Source organism: Eurosta solidaginis, chromosome X, assembly GCF_040869045.1.
Source record: "Eurosta solidaginis isolate ZX-2024a chromosome X, ASM4086904v1, whole genome shotgun sequence".
Lineage (NCBI taxonomy): Eukaryota > Metazoa > Arthropoda > Insecta > Diptera > Tephritidae > Eurosta > Eurosta solidaginis.
This window is the reverse complement of record NC_090324.1, coordinates 122451184-122477128: the sequence shown is the minus strand read 5'-3', so window position 1 is coordinate 122477128 and position 25945 is coordinate 122451184. Positions and strand designations below refer to the sequence as shown.

The 25945-nt window shown below is 40.1% G+C and overlaps 1 pseudogene; it reads right to left on the bottom strand.

Annotated features, from left to right (window-relative positions):
* Nucleotides 1–819: 819 nt before the first annotated feature.
* LOC137235111 (SET and MYND domain-containing protein 4-like) lies at nucleotides 820–3311 on the bottom strand (annotated as a pseudogene).
* Nucleotides 3312–25945: the final 22634 nt, after the last annotated feature.

Below are 25945 nucleotides of genomic sequence, written 5' to 3'. Positions count from 1 at the left end.
ACCCTCATGCAGATCCCCATCTGCCAAAAAACACTTATTTTTAATTTTCAAAACCAAACCCAACTTCACCCGCTCACCCCGAGCGAGGATGACAGAACACCTACACACTCGGCCAAAGGCGCGAGGCCAACAAAATGTATCAATGTATGTATTGAAATAGCTATTAAAAAATAGTTTAAATGGAAACCAACCGTTTCCTTCTTAACTATAAATACAATCAAATAAAAATCCATGCTCAACTACCCATAGAGGTTGCACCTAACCAAATACGTGCCTCTTTTCGAAAACACATGCAAGGGGTTAAGAACGTGTTCAAAATGATACATTGGTATCAACGGGTTAACGGATTCTTTTATCCGTACCGATAAAGTATTCATTCTTTAAAAGTATGCATATACATTTAATTTAATGGCTATAAAATTCAAATATGCAAATGTAGTAGTGTATAATGTCGTCCCAGTAGAAGGTATCTCTCTGCCGGTTCGAAAGAAAGGGTTTTAGAACTCCCCCAAAAGTAACGAAGCGAGTTCATTCATTTGAATCTGACACTATGACAGCACTCGAAGACCTCGGGATAAGATTATAACCACCCCATAGCGAAGTACCATTTGATTTCTGATGCCAGTTCATAATTAATGTCAATAAGCGCTTATCTGTTCGTATACTTTTTCAGTTGTTACATTTTGAATGTGTTTTAAAACCAAAAAAAAAAAGTTTATTAAAATGATTTCTTATTGTTAAATACAATATATATTATGCTGTCTACACCTGCGTTCAGTTTCTATGTGTTTGAATTGTGCATGTGCTGGCTTATGCATTCTACATTTTTGCTTTCAACGGCACCGCATCAACAAGTATATGCAATGCCATTTTTAAACATTCCTCAGGGATAAGCCTTGGCATGCTGCGTAAGGAATTCACAGTATTTACGATAGTTACCCAAAGCAAAATCATAGTCATACTTCGACAAACTTTTCATATCCGTTTCATCATTTGCATATGATACATAGAATTTCGGTTGTAATTTACCAAAATTGAGATAATCATTTATGCAAGCTTCACATTCACATGTAAAACGATACTGCATGGGTACGAGCCGGATACGAACCAGCGACCTATGGTTTCGCAGCGTTGCTCTTTAGTGAAAATAGCAAAATGTGGACCGTATGTGTCATATGGCTCGCCACCGGCTGGTATTGGACGAAAGACGAACAGATATGCCTTTGTGCCTTGCTATGCACGTAATGTATTTGGCGCGCATGAATGATTCAGCAGAGATAGGAAAGCGAATGTACCAGATGAATGTGTTGTATCATCTTTAGTTTCATTTACTTTTTCCACCAAATCAATACCATGCATATTAGATGGTGATGTTTGCAAATGTTTAAATAATAGCTCAGTAAAAAAAAAAAATGTTCACCCTCCTCACCGCCAAGAAACTCTTTCAATGGCGTATGTCCAATAACAAAATGCTTTAGTACTGCGCATACAACAGAACGTTGAAATAAATCAGACAAGGTGCGTAAATTTTGAGTCGTTACCAATCCATGTATAGCACGATAGTGTTCTCTTGGCGTCAAGTTCGCATAATCCAAATCGAATGCAGACTTATTTTGATTATTCGGATCATCACAAAAGGTCATCAACTCTTCTATAGTAGGAAATAGTTCAATAGCTGATAGGCATACACGCAACGCAGTACCATGCATCTTATTGAACATTTTATGTAGTAAATCAATAATAGGACATTCACATTTGTGAAATGTGGCGAAAGCACGTTCACGACACTCTTCCGAGCAAAACATTACCGAACAACAATTGCCACAAGGTATTAATGATAGATAGTTTTCCACCTGACAAGTGGCACAACGTATATAACGCATCGGTGGTAAGAGTGTTGAACAAAATGGTTCTTCCGTTGCGACAAGATCGCCAACAACAAAATCACGATTGGTACATATAAAACGTCCAGATTCTTCCGTATAATGGATTTCGAGGCAATCTGCTATATTGAGTATTTGCGGATGTGGTGGGAAGGACATTTGAAAATCATATGGCTGTATATCGCCTGGTTGTTGATACAACAATTGACGGCAATCTTTTTCGCCTTTATCGAGTCTATGCATCAGACGCGTGGGATAATTAGCTTTGCGTGCCAGTTCAACATTGACCAGACATTCATGATAGCGTTTCCATTCGTAAAGAACAGCCGAGCGATTGGCATAACCTATAGATAAGTTCTCTGAACCAGGTTCCGAATAGCAAATGCTTTTGTTGTATAGCTCCAAAGCATTAAAGTATTTGAGGTTTTTAAGGGAAAATTGCTCATTGCCCAGTATACGATACTCGGAACTTTTTTTATTGCACTTTTCCTCGCGCAGTTTAACATTTATTAATATCTTTTCAATGTACTTAAAGTCGATTAGCACATGTTCTACAAAATTAACCCTCGAATAGTTTTCTCTTAGTTCATTAAATTTGCCTGATATGATGCCAATTAACTTCCAATCGCTAAGTTTTTTATAAGATTGCCGGGCAGTTTGCTGGCGGATTACGGTGTTGTTGCAACAAGGAGAAAGTTGTTTGGGGAGGAGTATTGTATAAATAGCGGGGCTACAAGTCTATAAGGCTGTTGACTACCGTAAAAACTTGTAAATTCCATTAACATTTGTAAATCTGAAACACTTTCTGCTTGCCACTAGCAACTGCAGGTGCATGCCGTTATTTCACCCACAATTCTTGCGAGAATTTTCTGCTCCAATTTAGAACTTCTTGCAGCACCGGCACGCGTATTAGGCACACAACCATACGCACAGCACACACTTTGGGATCTTTGTAGTGTACCGCCTGTTTCTTAGAATAGATTTTCTTCAATATGGTAATGTGTTCCAGGTTGTTTTTACTTGATATCGTTATTTATAATATACTCGTCACTTTTATATGAAAAATTATACAGTTTAGGCCATACAGTTATTAAAAAGTATATCTTAAAAATATGTTGGAAGATTTCATCTTCTTTTCCGCGAGCTGTCAGATATGTCAAAGAAAAGCGGCGGTATAAAAACGGATGTTCAGGGTGAAAAACTTTGTAGTATCAATGGCATCATGCAAGCATGGAAAACAAAATCTATATAATGTTTAAATAATCTACAAAATATACATACCTACATTCATATACATGCGTACGGTGGCAAATTATCCGCTTGATCACCCAAAACCACACCGGCATGCTGACTACGATTTTCCGACCAAGCAGGCAAATAATCCCGATCGGCGCTAGCATCATAACGTTCACAATTTGGAACATCCATACCATGTGCCCCAAGCTCAGCTCCACCATCATTCTCATTTAGTTTACATACACCACCAACAGCATACAAAAAATTATTGCCCAAAGCAGAAAAGGTTGTACTCCACGCCGTAGTAAAAAATGAAATGAAAGAACGGAAAATCACTCGATACGTTTCCCGTTGTTTCAATTCATATGAATTTTACATTCTATACACGGGTATGTATGAATGTGCGTTCTTTTGTCTTTGCCGTTGGTGTGCTGGTACCAGTGAGCGGAGAAAAAAAAAAAAAATGAAAATAGTAGTAGTTGTTAGTTTTTTACCAAGAAAACAACAGCTACAGTTCATATTTGTACCAAACAATTAGTAATGTATTGTAAAACAAATAACGCTCATTTCAAGGAAATGACACCTTTAAAACACGTAAACAAGACAAAATTACATGTACTTTTGTATATACCTACATAGCTTATGCCTATACGATACTCACTTTTTTCCTGCAGCGTGAGTGTGAAATACTGACAAACATGCACCAAAACTTCAAATCACAACAACAATATTCCAAGGTACCAAAAGTACTGCCACAAAATAACCGATCTCGGCAGGTAATCGTTTACGTAGGACCTTTTATTTTCGTTCAAATTATTCAAAAAAAAAAACTGAAAAAATAGCGCAGAAAATATTCGCGTACTCATGTACTATATTTCTCTACTCAAAAATTTATTTCCTGTTTAAGTTCACCAGAAATTTTTCAAATTGACTGATTTGGTCAGTATCGCCTCCTAATGTTAGTTGGATGGGCTCGGCAATTCAATACTTTAAAATTATCGCAGTATACGTTTACAGTGCGAAAATACGGAAATATTGGTAGATTTTGGGCCTCGGTGGTAGTAGTAGTAGAAAATGAAAATGGGCCAGAAAAGGTACTAAACCTACCATTGCGGTAAAGTCCGTGCACTGACTGCCCATATACTTATACCAACGTATGTACATATATGCCGAGTTTGAAATGTACATTATATTAGGGATGCATAAAATGATGCAAACGGGTACCGAAGAACCCGTTTCCGAAAAATCGGTACCGGAGCCAAATACCCTTCGGGAACCGTGCCATTTGCTAAAAGCCATCAATCAAACAGGACTACAAGCGTACTTGGGGAAAGGTTAAATAAATAACTGAAAGGTAATACAAAAAAAAAAGGAAAATGATACATTCTACAAATGTTTCTCCTCATCCAAAACGAACATTTTTTTTATTTTTTCTTTACATCGCATACAATTTTGCTGTCCAAACATTTTTTTGTAGCGGGCAGGGAAGTTGTTGGTTTTTAGCACCAACAACACAAATAACAGCGACTCAAAAGAACCCACACTATACACTTTCTACCCGGGTCGGTACCAGAATGTGCGAACCGAAAAATCTTAAATGCTCATTTTTCTGCAGCACTAGTGTGCCCGTGGCTAACTAAAACGCTACCGGGCGACACAAAATAAACAAAATAAGGCACTAAAGACCCAGACACATAACGTGCGTGGAAAGAGGCCATGCACATGATGTGCGCCAAATATGAATATTTTTATACTGCTACAAATGTTTGCCCCCTACGCACGCGCTACTAAAATTTCCCAAATCTCAACAATACAATTAGGGACCAATCGCCCCTGCAATTTGACAATGACCCGACCCATTGAAACCTTGTTCACTCCTTTCAGAAAAATGGGTCGTTTTGCCGCTTTAAAACGTAATGCAGCCACAAACGCAGCGCGTTATTCGTCGGAATGCCGAGTGTGTCTTGAGCGACACCCTATCCGCTTGTGCCCAGCCTTTCGGGCGAAAAGGCCGGAAGAGCGCCTCTACGTAACCATTCGCGAAAGCTACTGCGGAAATTGTCTGGCGCCTGATCACCGCTCTAACGCGTGCCCAAGCCAAGGGCGATGCAAACGGTGCAGCGAGAAGCACCACACGATGCTGCACATCGCCTCGATCGACGAAGAGGAGCAGCTATTACGAGAAGCCCGCTTCAACCCACGGAGCGTCCAAGTGGAAGAGGAGCTAGATTCACCCCGATAGCGGATGGACGACTCAATCTCGTTATATGCGTCGGACGCTGGAACGGAGACTGGACCTCTTCGTTCACCCCGAAACCGAGATGCCAGCCGAACCGGAGCGGAGACGCGGTCTCTTCGCCCGACCATACCGCCTACAGCCAAATCATTTCGACCACTTCTGCAGCACGAGAGGAAGCGGCTCCAACAAGGGACAGCGACAGCACAGCGCCATACACATAACGGCCGAGCGGAGACCCGGTCTCTTCGCCGGCAACCCAGGAACCCCCAACGGAGACGATCTTCGCGCGACCGCAGAGCGGAGACAAGGGCTCTTCGCCTGCAACAACGACATCACACCCATCATCAGCCGCAGGACCGCCGCAACGGATCCGGATCGTTACAACTCACCACAGTGTCCGCCTTCCGGGCAGGGCTCCTATCCCCGCATTCAGCTGCCACCGCCACCATGATACCGACGGTAGCGATCACCCCCAGCGCGGTCGTGAAAATAGAAGCAGGGGGGCGGCTACACCTCGTCCGCGCCTTAATCGATGGATGCTCCCCCACAACAGTGATTGCGGACGAGCTCGCCCAGGAGCTCCAACTTCCTACCAGCAACATTGGCGGGCAAGCAGGATGTCTGCTGCGTATTCGAGGAAGACACGGACAAAACAAAAGAATTGCGACCCATGCTGCGGTCGTATCAAATTTTCGGCGCATGACACCCACAACCAGCATCGACAGTGCCATCGCAGCCCCGTATGCACATCTCCGTCTGGCGGATCCACACTTTTATTCATCCGCCCCGATCCGCCTCGTACTAGGGACAGACGTATATGCGGAAATAATGCTACCAGGGATTCTGCCCACCACATTTGGCCTTTTGCTAGCTCAGAGTACCATCTTCGGTTGGGTACTCTCGGGCACAACTAAGGCCTAACATCAAAATGTTCGGTAACGACCGAAATACATGAATTTTTACACTTTTTATCCTTTTTCATTTTTGAATTTCTGTTGTACATAGTCGCAAGAGGTGTGCATTGTGAATTCGTACAAGTGAAAAATCTTTCTATCCCTCCATTGCCATACCTACGTGTCAAATCATAGCTGACAGGCAGAACGGCTGTCGCGAAGGGCCAGAGAATGGAAGAAAGGTTTCTTTTTCTTATGTTCGCCGTTATTAAATTGAAGAGCCATGAATTGCACATTTGTTCCAAATGAGCATTTCTTTTGAATTTGTATACAGAAAATCAGACTACATATTAATACTCATTTCTAAAATCAAGTTTATGGATTAGATTTGAGTAACCAGCTATGCAGGCATTTTAAATTATGTAAATAAAGCAATATACCAGTCGTCTACAAAATGTTTGAAAACCACTGTTAGCTAATGATTTAAGTAATCGAACAGCGATTGAACAGGTGATCGAAGCTGTTCACTATCGTGAACGTTTTATCAAAAATTCGCCACTTGTATGAATTCACAATGGAGGTGTGCGTTTAAGATCTTGTATCATTACAATAAGTTATTTTTTATTGAATTGTCTTCATACAAAATTCACAAGCATAGAATTTCCAATGAATTTGTAATAAACGGCAAGAAATATCAACACGTATATCTTCTTACTTCTTTTCGCTATCCATAGCTCTAGGCAAACCTGGCTTAGGCCTTGAACCATAACGGGAAAAGTGCCGAATGAAAGAGGCATCAGCAACCAAGCTCACACATTGCGAAACCATCTTTCGTGCCGCCAAGCCAGCGGACTGACCGACGTTTATGTTAAGTTAGATATAATTAGTTATAAGTTTTTTGGTTTTCCTCTTCTTCACGGTCGGTGATCCTTGGCGGACTGTGACGTTGCGTACCGCAAGAGGGGCGGCATATTTAGGCCTAATACCTAACTTTTACCTGATTGACGGCGCGCCTCACTAAAGTTTTAATAATATTTCAAGCCACCCACACTCACGCCGCATTTGTGTGCATGCAGGTTGTCAGCACCCATGCACGTATATGTGCGGGTTGTTGTATGTGTGGCCTTTCCCCTCCTTAAAACCAGAGGACTTTTTCGCGGCTTAGCGGTTGTCCTCAACGGGATAACCGGCCTCTTTCTCGATTGACCGCCAACCAGTACACATCGCAAGGATCACCATCGTCACTTAAGACACCAAGGTAATATTATAACCACATTGTATATTTTCCTTTTACTTTCTAATTAAATACAATATTATAACGAGGGAATCCTCTTTGTGTTCTTATTTATTTCTTTGAGCGAACCATCCACTCCAAGATCGACCCGTGTGCGCCTACCCACTGCCGGTTTCAGACGCACCCAGGCGGAACACCTTGCATAACATGTGACAGATCTGTATCTTCTAGCTGATACTTTCTTAGTTGTTCCTTGTCCCATTCATCCATACACGTTATAGTCATTAGCCGGACATCTATAATGTCTTCTTTGCCTTTTTAACAGTGCTTGCATTCCAAACTACATGGTCTTCGTGACATTGCATCAGCATTTCCATGGGTACTACATTTTCGATGCTCAATGGGAAAGTCATAGCTTTGTTTTCGCTCGATCCACGGTGCCAATTGTCCTTCCGGATTACGGAACTGCAGAAGCCATTTTAACGCTGCGTGACCTGTCCTGACACGGAATCGCTGGCCGTAGAGGTATTTGTGAAAATGTTTAATGCACTCTACCAATGCCAACAGCTCTCTCCGCGTAACGCAGTAGTTCCTCTCTGGTTTTCCAATTGAACGGGTGTAATATGCAACTACCTTCTCCTGTCCATCGACCAGTTGTGATAAAACGCCTCCTATAGCATATCCACTCGCATCTGTGTCTAGAATAAACGTTGCTCCAGGAATCGGATATGCTAACATTGGGGCAGTGCAGAACCGCTCCTTCAATGTTTAGAAAGCCACTTCTTGCCCCTTCTTCCATTCAGAAGCTTTATTTTTTCTTATAAGGTCATGGAGGCTATGGGCTACGCTGGAAAAATTTGGTACAAATCGGCGGTAATATGTGCACAGCCCAAGGAAACTTCTCAATTCATGTAGGTTCTCGGGTCTTGGCCAATCTTTAAAGCCTCTATCTTTTCGTTTGCAGTGCAGATGACCTCTGTCGTTACCTTGTGACCAAAATAATTTAATTCCTTTTTAAACAGCGCACACTTTTTGGAACTTAACTTCAGACCAGCGCCAGCTGTTCTCTGGAAAACTTCCTCCAAGTTCTTAAGATGTTCATCAAAGTTCTTGCCCAATACCATGATGTCGTCCAGGTACACCAAGCATGTTTTCCAATGTAGACCTTTCAGTACCTGGTCCATGAGTCTCTCAAAAGTAGCTGGTGCATTACAAAGTCCAAAAGGCATCACTGTAAATTGCCAAAGACCATCACCGACACTGAAGGCTATTTTCTCTTTCTTCTCCTTCACCCCAACTTGGTAGTAGCCTCTTTTCAAGTCCAATGTGGAAAACCATTTCGTACCAGAAAGCGAGTCCAGAGTGTCATCAATTCTTGGCAATGGGTAGCTATCCTTTTTCATTCAACTCCCGGTAGTCCACGCAAAACCTCATTTTTCCATATTTCTTATTCACAAGTACCACAGGTGAGCTCCATGGACTAGCTGATGGTTCGATGACGCCGCTGTTGCTCATTTCTTGTACGATTTGACTCACAACTTCCCGTTTCGCCTGTGGAACACTACGAGGAGCTTGACGTATCGGCCTCGCGTCTCCAGTCTCAATTTGATGTTTCACAACATTGGTGCGGCCTGGTTTGGAACCCTCGTGGTCAAATATTTTCGCGTATTTAGGAGTAGTTGTTTTGCTTACTCTGATAGGCTTCCTCTAGCCCCTGCGTCCATGCCGTTATGTCATTTGAAAGATCAGTATTACTAGATGAAACGTGTTCCTGGAGCTGTTTACAGTTAATTACTACTTCAGCCTCTTGGCATCTTCCCAGAATAGCTTCTTTGGTCAAATTGAATGGTGACTTGAACTCATCGAGTACTCTTACCGGAATACGTCCATCTTGTTTTGTTATAGCCAAGGTTTTTCCTACAAGTATGTTCAGTACTGATTTGTTTGCTGCTTCGACAACCCACAATTTGTTTGTCCCACAATCTCCATCAACATTTGCCCAGATGACTGCTTCGGATTATGGTGGTATTTGCTGACTCTCTTCCACCAGCACTCATTTACTGCAGTAGCTTATGTCGTAGCCGAAATTAAGTGGCACATCCATGTTCTTATATCGCATCATCTTGCTTTGCATATCGATCTTGATGCCTTGGTTGGTTAAGAAGTCCACTCCAATTATGATTTCATCAACAATATCTGCCACTATAAAATTGTGTAGTACCGTGACGCTCCCAATTGCTACTTCACATTCTACTTCTCCAATTACCTGGGTGTCCTCCCCCGTGGCTGTACGTAATCTTTCTCCAAGCAATTGTCTTATCTTTTTGGTGACTAAATCCGCTCGAATGATGGACTGAGATGCACCCGTATCTACAGTCAGTATACGTTCCTTTCCATCCACATGTCCTCCAACAGTAAGATTGCTCGATCTTCTTCCAATCTGCGAGATAGAGATTATGAAGCTTTCAATTGCGGGAGCCAGCTGTCGCCCCTTGCGGCTGACTCAATTTAGTTTAACGATTGAATGGTCTTGGAGATTTGCTCATCTCCTTCTGCTCTGCGTTTACGACCCCCCACATTGTTGGAACTGTAAGGGTTGTTGTTGCAATAATGCGCAATATGCCCTGGCTTTCCACACTTAAAGCATTTGACTATATCATTATTCTTCTTCTGCGTACACTTCAATGCTTCCAAAATTGCGTCTACCCAGTCTGGCCTTTCCACTTCCACGCGATGAGCTTTGTACGCTGGCTTACTCAAAAGTGAGGCTGTTTCTTGGGTCAGTGCATGCGATACCGTTTCAGCAAATGTTAATTTTGGATTCGCATATGTACCCCGCTTCGTTTTCACATCTCGTATGCCATTTATGAAGCTCTGGATTTTTACGCTTTCACTGTATTCCACGGGTGCGTCCGCATTTGCAAGATGAGCCAATCTTTCAATATCTGAAGCAAACTCCTGCAATGTCTCATTTGCTTTTTGGTAGCGGTTTTGCAACTCAATTTTGAATATTTGTTTTCTATGCTCGCTTCCATAACGTCGTTATACAGCAGCCATCAATGCTTCATAACTGTTCCGTTCGTACTCTGGAATCGTTTGTAAGATTTCGGGAGCTGGTCCTTTCAATGCTACGAAGAGTGCAGCAACCTTATCTTCCGCATTTCAGTTGCTCACTGCTGCGGTTTTCTCAAACTGTAGCTTCAAGACTTGGAAAGGAACAGAGCCGTCAAAGGATGGTGTTTTTACCTTTGGATTACTCGCTGAAACTGCTGGACGATTTAGTGCCAACTGCTCGATACGTCCTCTCAAATCATCTACCTCGGCCTCGATTTTATCCTGTCGACCACTGAAGCCTTCATGAAACTGGGTTAGTTTTTTTTTCCATATGCGCTTCCAGTTAAGATGATATACGGACTTCCTGCTCTTCTAGTTGTGTGGAGATCTGAGATGATATCTGTGCTGAAATTTGTGCCAACATTTCTGAAATATGCGTTTCTCGTGCTTCAATCTTTGATGTTATACGTGTCTCATGTGCTTCCATCTTGGATGTTAAACGTGTCTCTTGCGATTCCAGTTGAGAAGCCACTGTCGATGTTTGAGCAGATATTGCAGCCAAAATCATGTTCAAGTCTGTGCTCGTAACTGTCTGCGCAACTGTCTCTTCCATTTTTGTTGTTTCCTCGCCATCAAGCTGAAAGGCATACTCTTCCACGTCAATTCCTTCTAATTCTATTGCCTGCCGTAGTCGTTCCCGAAGTTTTAGTTTAATGCTGGTTGTATTCAACCCACGGCTCTCCAACTCCTTCTTCAGTTGCTGGATCTTCAATTCACTTAACTTTGGCATGTCCAATTTGTATTCGAAGTCTTCGGAATTTATTCAACAATTCCTCTTCTGATACCAATTGCAATGAATTTATTGCAAATCCTCTTATTTGCAACCTTATGCTAAGTTCGAATCACTAAACTGTTGAATAAATAACTCCAATATTGAATAATGGAAAAATGGCCTTTATTAAAGTACTTCACAATAACACTTATACTTTGCAACTAGCTAGCTTAATAACAATATTGACTGATAGCTTAAATGAAACTCAAACTCGCCTCTACTGTTGTCGCCTTTTTATACTGTCTGATTTCCTCGTTGCATATTTTTAGGCTTTTCTAATTCCAGAACTTACTAGTTAGTTATAAATTTCTCAGCTCCAACTACAGATTTATAATTTTTATAGCTTCTTTCATACCCTATGCGCTTGTATGTGTGAGCGACACTTCCACAATTATAATTGCATACTTTTAGGAGCATCTCATATAAGATATCTGCATGTGTTTGTGCATCTCTTCTCCACTGCGTGTACGTAAATAGGTGTAGACAAAATGATTAAATTTTTGATGTGCATTCACGTCACTGCTTAGCATCGGCTTAGAGATGGCAGTACCCCTTAGTGTTGCTAACATTCGTAACAATAATACATATATGATAGTATATATAGTATATATATATTTTTTTTTGCAATTTGAACCCCATTTTAACAGCTATAAGCTTCAAATTTCACCAAATACTTACGTGTATAGCATATATTGATGTCTGAGAAAATCATTGAGTTCGGTGGTATACATAGTATATATCACATACAACCGATTGTTCAAATAAGAAACTTTGCGCAATTTCTGCCCGGTTTTAACAGCTAGAAGCTTCAAATTTCACCAAATGCTTACGTATATAGCATATATTATTGTTTGAAAAAATCATAGAGTTCGGTGGTATATATATTATATATCCCATATAAACTGTCATTTTTGCCCCTTTTTTACGGCTATAAGCTTCAAAATTCATCAAATTTCATCAAATGGTTAAGTTTACGTCCGGTGGTGTGACGGCGGCCACCGTGGTGTGATGGTAGCGTGCTCCGCCTACCACACCGTATGCCCTGGGTTCACACCCCGGGCAAAGCAACATCAAAATTTTAGAAATAAGGTTTTTCAATTAGAAGAAAAATTTTCTAAGCGGGGTCGCCCCTCGGCAGTGTTTGGCAAGCGCTCCGGGTGTATTTCTGCCATGAAAAGCTCTCAGTGAAAACTCATCTGCCTTGCAGATGCCGTTCGGAGTCGGCATAAAGTCATGTAGGTCCCGCCTGGCCAATTTATAGGGAAAATCAAGAGGAGCACGACGCAAATTGGAAGGGAAGCTCGGCCTTAGATCTCTTCGGCGGTTATCGCGCCTTACATTTATTAATTTTTTGTTTGAGTTACGTTTACGTCATATATTTTTGAAATACGTGATTCGTAGCCATAGTTTTTACATGCAGCCCACAAAAAACGTGAAGCTTTGCAGCCTCACACAAAGTAACCAACTGAATTTGCATAAAAAGATAGATTTGGAATAGGGTTTCGTATGTAAGTCGGGTTAATATAATTTTTGTTCGAACCTGTATCTAATATAAATTTCAATTCGTTTCCATTTCTCATCCTGTAAGGAAAATATGGTAACGGAGAAGGCTTTAATCTAAAAAGTTAATATAATCGGTTGCATAATCTGTTGTCCGTTTTCGGATTATCCTGCTTCTTGGTATTGTGGATTTTCGTAGTAGTATCCCTCAACATTTTCGGAAGTCTCGTTTGAGTGTCCTGTTGAAGTAGGGTCCACAGCTTTTGTATTGTAGAGTCGTTGCATTTTGTTAAGATGCTGTAGGGTTTGCGACGGTGGCCGTTTATTAAATGGTTGAGATTGCGCATTGGTTGGATTTCGTTGTGCAGGATTATGAAATCCTTGAGGTTGGGGCCTGTTCTGGTAATTAACCTGTTTTGTTTGTATGGACTTGTCAACGTCCATTGAGCCGTTGCATTTTGTTAGGATGTTGTAGGGTTTGCGACGGTGGCCGTTTATTAAATGGTTGAGGTTGCCCATTGGTTAGATTTCTTTGTGCAGGATTATGAAATCCTTGAGGTTGGGGCCTGTTCTGGTAATTAACCTGTTTTGTTTGTATGGACTTGTCAAGGTCCATTGGGACTGAGGGTTTGGGTGGGAGTTGTGGTCTGTAACTCTGTTGAAAATTGCCGAAATGCCTATTGTGCGATGTGACGTAGGGGTTTGCTTGTAGTGTGTCGTAGGGGCAATATTGTGGAATCGGATTTGAAACTGGTTGTAGTAAGCCGTTCTGTCCATATTGTAGGGGAAGGTTTGAACCATACCGTAGTGGAGGTCTCAGAAAAGGTCCTTGCCCGAAATTGGCATGCTCCGGATAAAATGGTCGTGGTTCTGGTTTACCTGTGTAAGTCCGGGGTAGTTAGAGTTTAGTTGGCTTAACATTGGGTGTCATACGCGAGATATTATTTGCATGGGTCGTCCTATAGTTCATATTGTCTAGTTTAAGACACATATGCAGAGCTTGCGGTAAGCTCGTCGGTACCCTGACACTGAGGAGACTTGTTAGTTGACCATTCAATCCCCTCACAAAGGTATCGGGTGCCTTATTCCTGTAGGATGCTGTCATCGCCTCTTGTCCTAACTCTAGACAATAAATTTTGTCCAAAATAAGGGATAGGTATTGGTACACTCGGCGGTAAAACTCTTCAACTGTGCTGCCCCGTTGGACGAGAGAAGTCATCTGGTACTGACGTCCCTCTTGTCTCAATAGTGCAGCATCACACACTTCTTTATCCTAATCCAGTTTAAAGGAGCTCGGTAGGATTTGAGTGCCGCGCCGGCCTCGCCAACTAAAGTCTACCCTGCTTTCCTCCTCCTCTTCTACCTTGGGGTTTAAGATGGAAGAAACTGCTTCAGAAATTAAGGTAACAAGTTCCTTTTTCGGGTTGTTGGTAAAAGCGGTACTTTGTTGTAAATTGAGTCTCGCCAGAGTCTCAGCTATCTGATCTTCCTGATTCATTATATTTATTTATCCTCGCAAACAAGACGGAACAACTATGGATATTTTAACTGTAGTTTTTGCAAGAAAAATTTAACAAAATTCCTTAGTTTTGGAAAACTTTAGCCTTCGATTAATTTCTTTAAAATTTTAAATGTTCTTATTTTACTTATAACTGACTTACATTCATTCATAACTTACTCTATCATCAACTGCATATTGTTGGTGTTGTTTGCGATTCCCTTCAGAATTGTTGTTTTGCTAATTTTTTGCAGCTTTTGTTGATGTTATTGCCTTGTTCTACTTCTTGCCACTATTACTGATGTCGTTCAGCGATTCCTTTTACAGTTGTGGTTTTTTGTTAAATTTTTGCAGTTACTATTGTTGGTGTTGTTATTATTTTTCTTTTTTTTAAACTTTCTCAAAATTTAAACACTTATTTTGATGTCGGTTTATTCAAAGTTTTTGTTTGTTTTTTTTTTTTGTGTGAATTTATTCAAGTCAAAGATTTCCTTACTTTCAAACACTTATGGACGCATTCATTTAATTAAAGCTTTATTAAATCCAGACGTTTTTGAATAGTCTTTCACTAGCTGGGCAGGGAAAATACTTCCCGTCCTTTTTCCTAAGTACGTACTAAGGGTAAAAGAGTAAAACTAGTGTTTTATGGTTCGCGCGGGAATTTTGCGTTTTAACGCGCACTTACGTTGGGCGCCAATAATCTCACGACGTTATTTCGTTTGTTAAAATTGTTGTTTATTAAATTAAACTAGTTACTGGTATGGCACTATGTGCCTTTCGATTAATCTTGCTTAAAGAATTTAATTAATTATGCGTCACTATGTGCCTGTTGGATTTATATTAAACTACGTCGGTTATGCGGAACTATGTGCCTTTCCGTTAAAGCTAAAATTAAGACTGACTTATTATTCAAGCTTAAAGTTATAAGCTACCTTTCCTGAGCCTGCCTACGTAACCAAAGATGCTTGGTCAGCAAAATAGGGTTTGCGCGTGTAGCGCTCAGGTGAAGTATTTGGTAATTTGAGCGAATAAGCGGTTGCGCGTGTTTCGCTCGCTGAAGGTGTTTAGTTTCATCAACTAAGAATTTAGCGGATGCGCGTGCAGCGCAATTGCACTTTTGGTTGCAACACGACTCCCAAATATGGGAACGGTTTGTTTGTTTGCAGAATATTCTGTGGGAATGGAATTTATGAAATGTTGTTTTGACTATGTGGAGAAGTTCACAAAGTATTGTGTTAACTTATATAGTATATATCTCATACAACCGATTGTTCAGATAAGAAACTTTGCGCAATTTCTGCCCAATTTTAACAGCTAGAAGCTTCAAATTTCACCAAGTGCTTACGTATATAGCATATATTGTTGTCTGAAAAAATCATTGAGATCGGTGGTATATATAGTATACATATATCTCATACAACCGACTGTTCAGATAAGAAACTTTGCGCAATTTCTGCCCCATTTTAACAGCTAGAAGCTTCAAATTTCACCAAATGCTTACGTATATAGCATATATTGTTGTCTGAAAAAATCATAGAGATCGGTGGTATATATATTATATACCCCATATAAACTGTAATTTTTGCCCGTTTTTTGCGGCTAGAAGCTTTCAAAATTTATCAAATTTCATCATATACTTACGTTTACGTCATATATTGTTGAAATACGTGATTCGTAGTCATAATTTTTACACGCAGACCGCAAAAAACCTAAAACTTTGCATCCTCACACAAAGTACCTACCTATTTTTATACCTTTCATGAAAATGAAATGGTATATTAATTTCGTCACGAAACCCAAAATTATAAGTCCTTAAAGGAAAATAGATAGACCCACCATTAAGTATACCGAAATAACGAGGATGAAGAGCTGAGTTGATTTAGCCATGTCCGTCTGTCCGTCTGTCTGTTTGTATGCAAGCTAGTTCCTCAATTTTTGAGATATTGATAAAATTTGGTGGGCGGGTGTATTTGGGTGTCCCAGTAGACATTTGCGGAACCGACTGTATCGGACCACTATAGCAAATATTCTCCATACAACCGATTTTTCAGAAAAAGAGGATTTTTGTCATATCTTCCTCAATTTAACAGATTGAAGCTTTAACCTTCATCATATACTTTGCACATATTGTTGTCTGAAAAAATTTATGAGATCGGTCGTATATATAGTATATATACCCCACAACCGATTGTTCAGATAAGAAACTTTTCGTAATTACAGCCCTATTTAAGAGCTAGAGGCTTCAAATTTCAGCGAATGCTTACGTATATAGCATATATTGTTGTCTGAAAAAATCATAAAGATCGGTGGTATATACAGTATATATATGGTGGTATATATAGTATATATATATAGTATATATATATTTTTTCGCAATTTCAGCCCCATTTCAACAGCTAGAAGCTTCAAATTTCACCAAATGCTTACGTATATAGCATATATTGTTGTCTGAAAAAATCATTGAGATCGGTGGTATATATAGTATATATCTCATACAACCGATTGTTCAGATAAGAAACTGTGCGACATTTTTGCCCCATTTTAACAGCTAGAAGCTTCAAATTTTACCAAATGCTTACGTATATAGCATATATTGTTGTCTGAAAAAATCATAGAGTTCGGTGGTATATATATTATATACCCCATATAAACTGTAATTTTTCCCCCTTTTTTACGGCTAGAAGCTTCAAAATTCTCAAATTTCATCAAATGGTTACATTTACGTCATATATTTTTGAAATACGTGATTCGTAGTCATAGTTTTTACATGCAGACCACAAAAAACGTGAAGCTTTGCATCCTCACACAAAGTACCTACCTATTTTTATACTCAGTTGAGCAGAGCTCACAGAGTATATTAACTTTTATTGGATAACGGTTGGTTGTACAGGTATAAAGAAATCGAGATAGATATAGACTTCCATATATCAAAATCATCAGTATCGAAAAAAAATTCGATTGAGCCATGTCCGTCCGTCTGTCCGTCCGTTCGTCTGTCCGTCCGTTCGTCTGTCCGTTAACACGATAACTTGAGTAAATTTTGAGGTATCTTGATAAAATTTGGTATGTAGGTTCCTGGGCACTCATCTCAGATCGCTATTTAAAATGAACGATATCGGACAATAACCACGCTCACTTTTTCGATATCGAAAATTTAGAAAAATCGAAAAAGTGCGATAATTCATTAAAAAATACGGATTAAGCAATGAAACTTGGTAAGTTAGTTGAACTTATGACGCAGAATAGAAAAATGGTAAAATTTTGGACAATGGGCGTGGCACCGGCCACTTTTAAAAGAAGTTAATTTAGAAGTTTTGCAAGCTGTTCTTTTGCAGTCGTTGAAGATATCATGAAAATTTGGCAGGAGCGTTACTGTTATTACTATATGTCTGCTTACTAAAAATTAGCAAAATCGGAGAACGACCACGCCCACTTTTTAAAAAAAATTTTTTTTAAATTCTAATTTTAAAAGAAAAGTTAATATCTTTACAGTATATAAGTAAATTATGCCAAAATTCAACTCCAGTAATGACATGGTGCAACAAAATACAAAAATAAAAGAAAATTTCAAAATGGGCGTGGCTCCGCCCTTTTTCATTTAATTTGTCTAGGATACTTTTAATGCCATAAGTCGAACAAAAATTTACCAATCCTTGTGAAATTTGGTAGAGGCTTAGATTCTAAAGGGCGAAATCGGTTGAGGCCGCGCCCAGTTTTTATACACAGTCGACCGTCTGTCCTTCCGCACGGCCTTTAACACGATAACTTGAGCAAAATCGATATATCTTTACTAAACTCAGTTCACGTACTTATCTGAACTCACTTTGTATTGGTGTAAAAAATGGCCGAAATCCGACTATGACCACGCCCAATTTTTCGATATCGAAAATTACGAAAAATGAAAAAAAATGCCATAATTATATACCAAATACGAAATACGGATGAAACATGGTAATTGTATTGGTCTATTGACGCAAAATATAACTTTAGAAAAAAACTTGGTAAAATGGGTGTGACACCTGCCATATTAAGTAGAAGAAAATGAAAAAGTTTTGCAGGGCGAAATCAAAAGCCCTTGGAATCTTGGAAGGAATACTGTTCGTGGTATTACATATATAAATAAATTAGCGGTACCCGACATATGAAGTTCTGGATCACCCTAGTCCACATTTTGGTCGATATCTCGAAAACGCCTTCACATATGCAACTAACTCCCTTTTAAAACCCTTATTAATACCTTTAATTTGATACCCGTATCGTACAAATACATTCTAGAGTCAGCCCTGGTCCACGTTTATGGCGATATCTCGAAAAGGCATCCACATATAGAACTAAGGCCCACTCCTTTTTAAAATACTCATTAACACCTTTCATTTGATACCCATATCGTACAAAAAAATTCTAGAGTCACCCCTGGCCCACCTTTATGGCGATATCTCGAAAAGGCATCCACCTATGGAACAAAGGCCCACTCCCTTTTAAAATACTCATTAACACCTTTCATTTCATACCCATATCGTACAAACAAATTCTAGAGTCACCCCTGGTCCACCTTTATGGCGATATCTCGAAAAGGCGTCCACCTATAGAACAAAGACCCACGCTCTTTTAAAATACTCATTAACACCTTTCATTTGAAACCTATATCGTACAAACGAATTCTAGAGGCACCCCTGGTCCACCTTTATGGCGATATCTCGAAAAGGCGTCCACCTATAGAACTAAGGCCCACGCCCTTTTAAAATACTCATTAACACCTTTCATTTGATACCCATATTGTACAAACGCATTCTAGAGTCACCCCTGGTCCACGTTTATGGCTATATCCCGAAAAGGCGTCCACCCATAGAACTAAGGCCCACTCCCTTTTAAAATACTCATTAACACCTTTCATTTGATACCCATATCGTACAAACGAATTCTAGAGTCACCCCTGGTCCACCTTTATGGCGATATCTCGAAAAGGCGTCCACCTATAGAACTAAGGCCCACGCCCTTTTAAAATACTCATTAACACCTTTCATTTGGTACCCATATTGTACAAACGCATTCTAGAGTCAACCCTGGTCCACTTTTATAACGATATTCCGAAAAGGCGTCCACCTATAGAACTAAGGCCCACTCCCTTTTAAAATACTCATTAACACCTTTCATTTGATGCCCATATAGTACAAACAAATTCTAGAGTCACCCCTGGTCCACCTTTATGGCGGTATCCCTAAAGGGCGTCCACCTATGGAACAAAGGCCCACTCCCTTTTAAAATACTCATTAACACCTTTCATTTCATACCCATATCGTACAAACAAATTCTAGAGTCACCCCTGGTCCACCTTTATGGCGATATCTCGAAAAGACGTCCACCTATAGAACAAAGGCCCACGCTCTTTTAAAATACTCATTAACACCTTTCATTTGAAACCTATATCGTACAAACGAATTCTAGAGGCACCCCTGGTGCACCTTTATGGCGATATCTCGAAAAGGCGTCCACCTATAGAACTAAGGCCCACGCCCTTTTAAAATACTCATTAACACCTTTCATTTGATACCCATATTGTACAAACGCATTCTAGAGTCAACCCTGGTCCACTTTTATAACGATATCTCGAAAAGGCGTCCACATATAGAACTAAGGCCCACGCCCTCTTAAAATATTCATTAATACCTTTCGTTTGACACCCGTAGTGTACAAACGCATTCTAGAGTCACCCCTGGTCCCCTTTATGGCGATATCACGAAACGGCGTCCACCTATGGAAATAAGGATCACTCGCTTTTAAAATACTCATTAACACCTTTCATTTGATACCCATATCGTACAAACAAATTCTAGAGTCAACCCTGATCCACCTTTATGGCGGTATCCCTAAATGGCGTCCACCTATATAACTATGGCCCACTCCCTCTTAAAATACTAATTAATACCTTTCATTTCATACACATGTCATACAAACACATTCCAGGGTTACCCTCGTTTCATTTTCCTAAATGGTTATTTTCCCTTATGTTGCCACCATAGCTCTCAACTGAGTATGTAATGTTCGGTTCCACCCGAGCTTAACCTTCCTTACTTGTGTATTTTATATTTATCTTAAAAATCGGTAAGATACCGGTGGTATATATAGTATATATCTCACTCAACCGATTGTTCAGATAAGAAACTTTGCGCAATTTCTGCTAGAAGCTTCAAATTTCACCAAAATGCTTACGTATATAGCATATATTGTTGTCTTAAAAAATCAAAGAGATCGGTGGTATACATATTATATACCCCATATAAACTGTCATTTTTGCCCCTTTTTTACGGCTAGAAGCGTTCAAAATTCATCAAATTTCATCAAATAGTTACGTTTGCGTCATATATTGCTGAAATACGTGATTCGTAGTCATAGTTTTTACACGCAGACCACAAAAAACCTAAAACTTTGCATCCTCACACAAAGTACCTACCTATTTTTATAACTTTCATGAAAATGAAATGGTATATTAATTTCGTCACGAAAACAAAAATTGTAAGTCCTTAAAGGAAAATAGATAGACTCACCATTAAGTACACCGAAATAATCAGGATGAAGTGCTGAGTTGATTTAGCCATGTCCGTCTGTCTGTTTGTATGCAAAACTATTCCCTCAATTTTTGAGACATATTGATAAAATTTGATGAGCAGGTGTATTTGGGTGTCCGATTAGACATTTGTCGGAACCGGCCGGATCGGACCACTATAGCATATATTCTCCATACAACCAATTTTTCAGAAAGAGAAGATTTTGTCATATCTTCCTCAATTTAACAGATTTAAGCTTCAAACTTCACCATATACTTTCGTATATTGCACATATTGTTGTCTGAAAAAATTGATGAGATCGGTCGTTCGATTCTACCGTCGCGCTGTTCGGACGTGTTTGCTAAGTGCTCGCATTAAAGTTTTATAGATTTTTTTAATCATCTGTGCGAGAGAGAAACTTTTGTCTCCATTCGTTTTGTTTTATCATTAAAATGCCTTGTAGTTGTGAGCAGAGGGTTGACCGCAATCAACCTAAGATCCAGTGTGCTAGCTGCAGTGAATTTTTTCATCTTTCCTGTGTTAATGTTCTTCCTACTGATCTTGACTACCTAAGTAAATCAAGCATTGCTTTCTATTGTGCAGCTTGTGAGAGGGCGCGTCGTAACTCCCTTCGCTCGCCCCCTTTCTCGATAAACACAATGTCCGGAAATTATACTCATTCGATCGCTGACAATGGCTCATTTGACAAAACATGCAGTGGTGGTGATATCGAGTTAGATTTTAAATCACTTTTGAGTGAGTTTGCTGAATTAAAAGCTGATAATGCTAAGTGTTCATATTTGCTTGATTTGGCACTCGATGAATGCAAATGTCTCCGTGCTCAGGTCAATGACTTGCATGCAGAATTGCTCTCTGTAAAAAAATTGGTTGGTGACAGTGGCAGTGTTGTTGCTAATGGCATCAAAGAATTGAAAGCTGACTTTGCCCTCATTAAATCAAATCTGCCCTTGTTGGATTCGCGCTTTTGCTCTTGTGATGAGTTGGATAATGCTGATGCTGAGAAATCGTTGATAAAAGATTCTCGTGTAGCTCGCTCAAATGCTACCATTGAGGTTGTTGTTGGCCCGACCAATAACAATTCGTGTTTGAGTGCTTCCGTAACTGCTCAAACTGACAATAATAGTCAATATAGTAATAATTTAGTTAATGCTACGAACAATACCCAAAGCAAATGCAATGAGAGTCTCTCAATAATGAATGCTCAGTCTCAACCTGCTATAACTGATGTTACCATTAGCTATGTTGACAATAATAATAGCAATAATAATGATATTGCTGACGTCATCCCAGTGGAAGCATCTACGTCAGAAGGAAATTCTGAGTGGATCACTGTGGACAAACGCAGAAACAACAAGTAAGGAAGGCTAAGTTCGGGTGTAACCGAACATTACATACTCAGTTGAGAGCTGTGGAGACAAAGTAAGGGAAATCACCATATTGTAAAAGGAACCTAGGGTAACCCTGGAATGTGTTTGTATGACATGTCTATCAAATCAAAGGCACTAAAGAGTATTTTATGAGGGAGTGTGCCATAGATCTATAGATGGACGCCATTTAGGGATATCGCCATAAAGGTGGACCAGGCCTGACTCGAGAATTTGTTTGTATGATATGGGTATCAAATGAAATGTGTTAATGATAATTTTAAAAGGGAGTGGGCCTTAGTTCTATAGGTGGACGCGTTTTCGAGATATCGCCATAAAGGTAGACCAGGGATGACTCTAGAATTTTTGTGTACGATATGGGTATCAAATAAAAGGTATTAATGAGTATTTTAGGAGGGCGTGGGCCTTAGTTCTATATGTGGACGCCTTTTCGAGATATCGCCATAAACGTGGACCAGGGGTGACTCTAGAATTTGTTTGTGCTATATGGGTATCAAATGAAAGGTGTTAATGAGTATTTTAAAAGGAAGTGGGCCTTTGTTCTATGGGTGGACGCCTTTTCGGGATATCGCCATAAACGTGGACCAGGGGTGACTCTAGAAAGCGTTTGTACAATATGGGTATCAAATGAAAGTTGTTAATGAGTATTTTAAAAGGGAGTGGGCCTTAGTTCTATAGGTGGATGCCCTTTCGAGATATCGCCATAAAGGTGGGCAAGGGGTGACTCTAGAATTTTTGTGTACGATATGGGTATCAAATGAAAGGTGTTAATGAGTATTTTAAAAGGGCGTGGGCCTTAGTTCTATAGGTGGATGCCTTTTCGAGATATCGCCATAAAGGTAGACCAGGGGTGACTCTAGAATTTTTGTGTACGATATGGGTATCAAATAAAAGGTATTAATGAGTATTTTAAGAGGGCGTGGGCCTTAGTTCTATATGTGGACGCCTTTTCGAGATATCGCCATAAACGTGGACCAGGGGTGACTCTAGAATTTGTTTGTGCTATATGGGTATCAAATGAAAGGTGTTAATGAGTATTTTAAAAGGGAGTGGGCCTTTGTTCTATGGGTGGACGCCTTTTCGGGATATCGTCATAAACGTGGACCAGGGGTGACTCTAGAATGCGTTTGTACAATGTGGGTATCAAATGAAAGCTGTTAATGAGTATTTTAAAAGGGAGTGGGCCTTAGTTCTATAGGTGGATGCCCTTTCGAGATATCGCCATAAAGGTGGGCCAGGGGTGACTCTAGAATTTTTGTGTACGATATGGGTATCAAATAAAAGGTATTAATGAGTATTTTAAGAGGGCGTGGGCCTTAGTTCTATATGTGGACGCCTTTTCGAGATATCGCCATAAACGTGGACCAGGGTGACTCTAGAATTTGTTTGTGCTATATGGGTATCAAATGAAAGGTGTTAATGAGTATTTTAAAAGGGAGTGGGCCATTGTTCTATAGGTGGACGCCTCTTCGGGATATCGCCATAAACGTGGACCAGGGGTGACTCTAGAATGCGTTTGTACAATATGGGTATCAAATGAAAGGTGTTAATGAGTATTTTAAAAGGGAGTGGGCCTTAGTTCTATAGGTGGATGCCCTTTCGAGATATCGCCATAAAGGTGGACCAGGGATGACTCTAGAATTTTTGTGTACGATATGGGTATCAAATGAAAGGTGTTAATGAGTATATTAAAAGGGAGTGGGTCTTAGTTCTATAGGTGGACGCCTTTTCGAGATATCTCCATAAAGGTGGGCCAGGGGTGACTCTAGAATTTTTGTGTACGATATGGTTATCAAACGAAAGGTGTTAATGAGTATTTTAAAAGGGCGTGGGCCTTAGTTCTATAGGTGGACGCCTTTTAGAGATATCGCCATAAAGGTGGACCAGGGATGACTCTAGAATTTTTGTGTACGATATGGGTATCAAATGAAAGGTGTTAATGAGTATTTTAAAAGGGAGTGGGTCTTAGTTCTATAGGTGGACGCCTTTTCGAGATATCTCCATAAAGGTAACCAGGGGTGACTCTAGAATGCGTTTGTACGATATGGGTATCAAATGAAAGGTGTTAATGAGTATTTTAAAAGGGCGTGGGCCTTAGTTCTATAGGTGGACGCCTTTTCGAGATATCGCCATAAAGGTGGACCAGGGATAACTCTAGAATTTGTTTGTACGATATGGGTATCAAATGAAAGGTGCTAATGAGTATTTTAAAGGGGTGTGGGCCTTAGTTCTATAGGTGGATGCCCTTTCGAGATATCGCCATAAAGGTGGGACAGGGGTGACTCTAGAATTTTTGTGTACGATATGGGTATCAAATGAAAGGTGTTAATGAGTATTTTAAAAGGGAGTGGGTCTTAGTTCTATAGGTGGACGCCTTTTCGAGATATCTCCATAAAGGTAGACCAGGGGTGACTCTAGAATGCGTTTGTACAATATGGGTATCAAATGAAAGGTGTTAATGAGTATTTTAAAAGGGAGTGGGCCTTAGTTCTATATGTGGACGCCTTTTCGAGATATCGCCATAAACGTGGACCAGGGGTGACTCTAGAATTTGTTTGTGCTATATGGGTATCAAATGAAAGGTGTTAATGAGTATTTTAAAAGGGAGTGGGCCTTTGTTCTATGGGTGGACGCCTTTTCGGGATATCGCCATAAACGTGGACCAGGGGTGACTCTAGAATGCGTTTGTACAATATGGGTATCAAATGAAAGGTGTTAATGAGTATTTTAAAAGGGAGTGGGCCTTAGTTCTATAGGTGGATGCCCTTTCGAGATATCGCCATAAAGGTGGGCCAGGGGTGACTCTAGAATTTTTGTGTACGATATGGGTATCAAATAAAAGGTATTAATGAGTATTTTAAGAGGGCGTGGGCCTTAGTTCTATATGTGGACGCCTTTTCGAGATATCGCCATAAACGTGGACCAGGGTGACTCTAGAATTTGTTTGTGCTATATGGGTATCAAATGAAAGGTGTTAATGAGTATTTTAAAAGGGAGTGGGCCATTGTTCTATGGGTGGACGCCTCTTCGGGATATCGCCATAAACGTGGACCAGGGGTGACTCTAGAATGCGTTTGTACAATATGGGTATCAAATGAAAGGTGTTAATGAGTATTTTAAAAGGGAGTGGGCCTTAGTTCTATAGGTGGATGCCCTTTCGAGATATCACCATAAAGGTGGGCCAGGGGTGACTCTAGAATTTGTGTGTAAGATATGGTTATCAAATGAAAGGTGTTAATGAGTATTTTAAAAGGGCGTGGGCCTTAGTTCTATAGGTGGACGCCTTTTCGAGATATCGCCATAAAGGTGGACCAGGGATGACTCTAGAATTTTTGTGTACGATATGGGTATCAAATGAAAGGTGTTAATGAGTATTTTAAAAGGGAGTGGGTCTTAGTTCTATAGGTGGACGCCTTTTCGAGATATCTCCATAAAGGTAACCAGGGGTGACTCTAGAATGCGTTTGTACGATATGGGTATCAAATGAAAGGTGTTAATGAGTATTTTAAAAGGGCGTGGGCCTTAGTTCTATAGGTGGACGCCTTTTCGAGATATCGCCATACACGTGGACCAGGGATGACTCTAGAATTTGTTTGTACGATTTTGGTATCAAATGAAAGGTGCT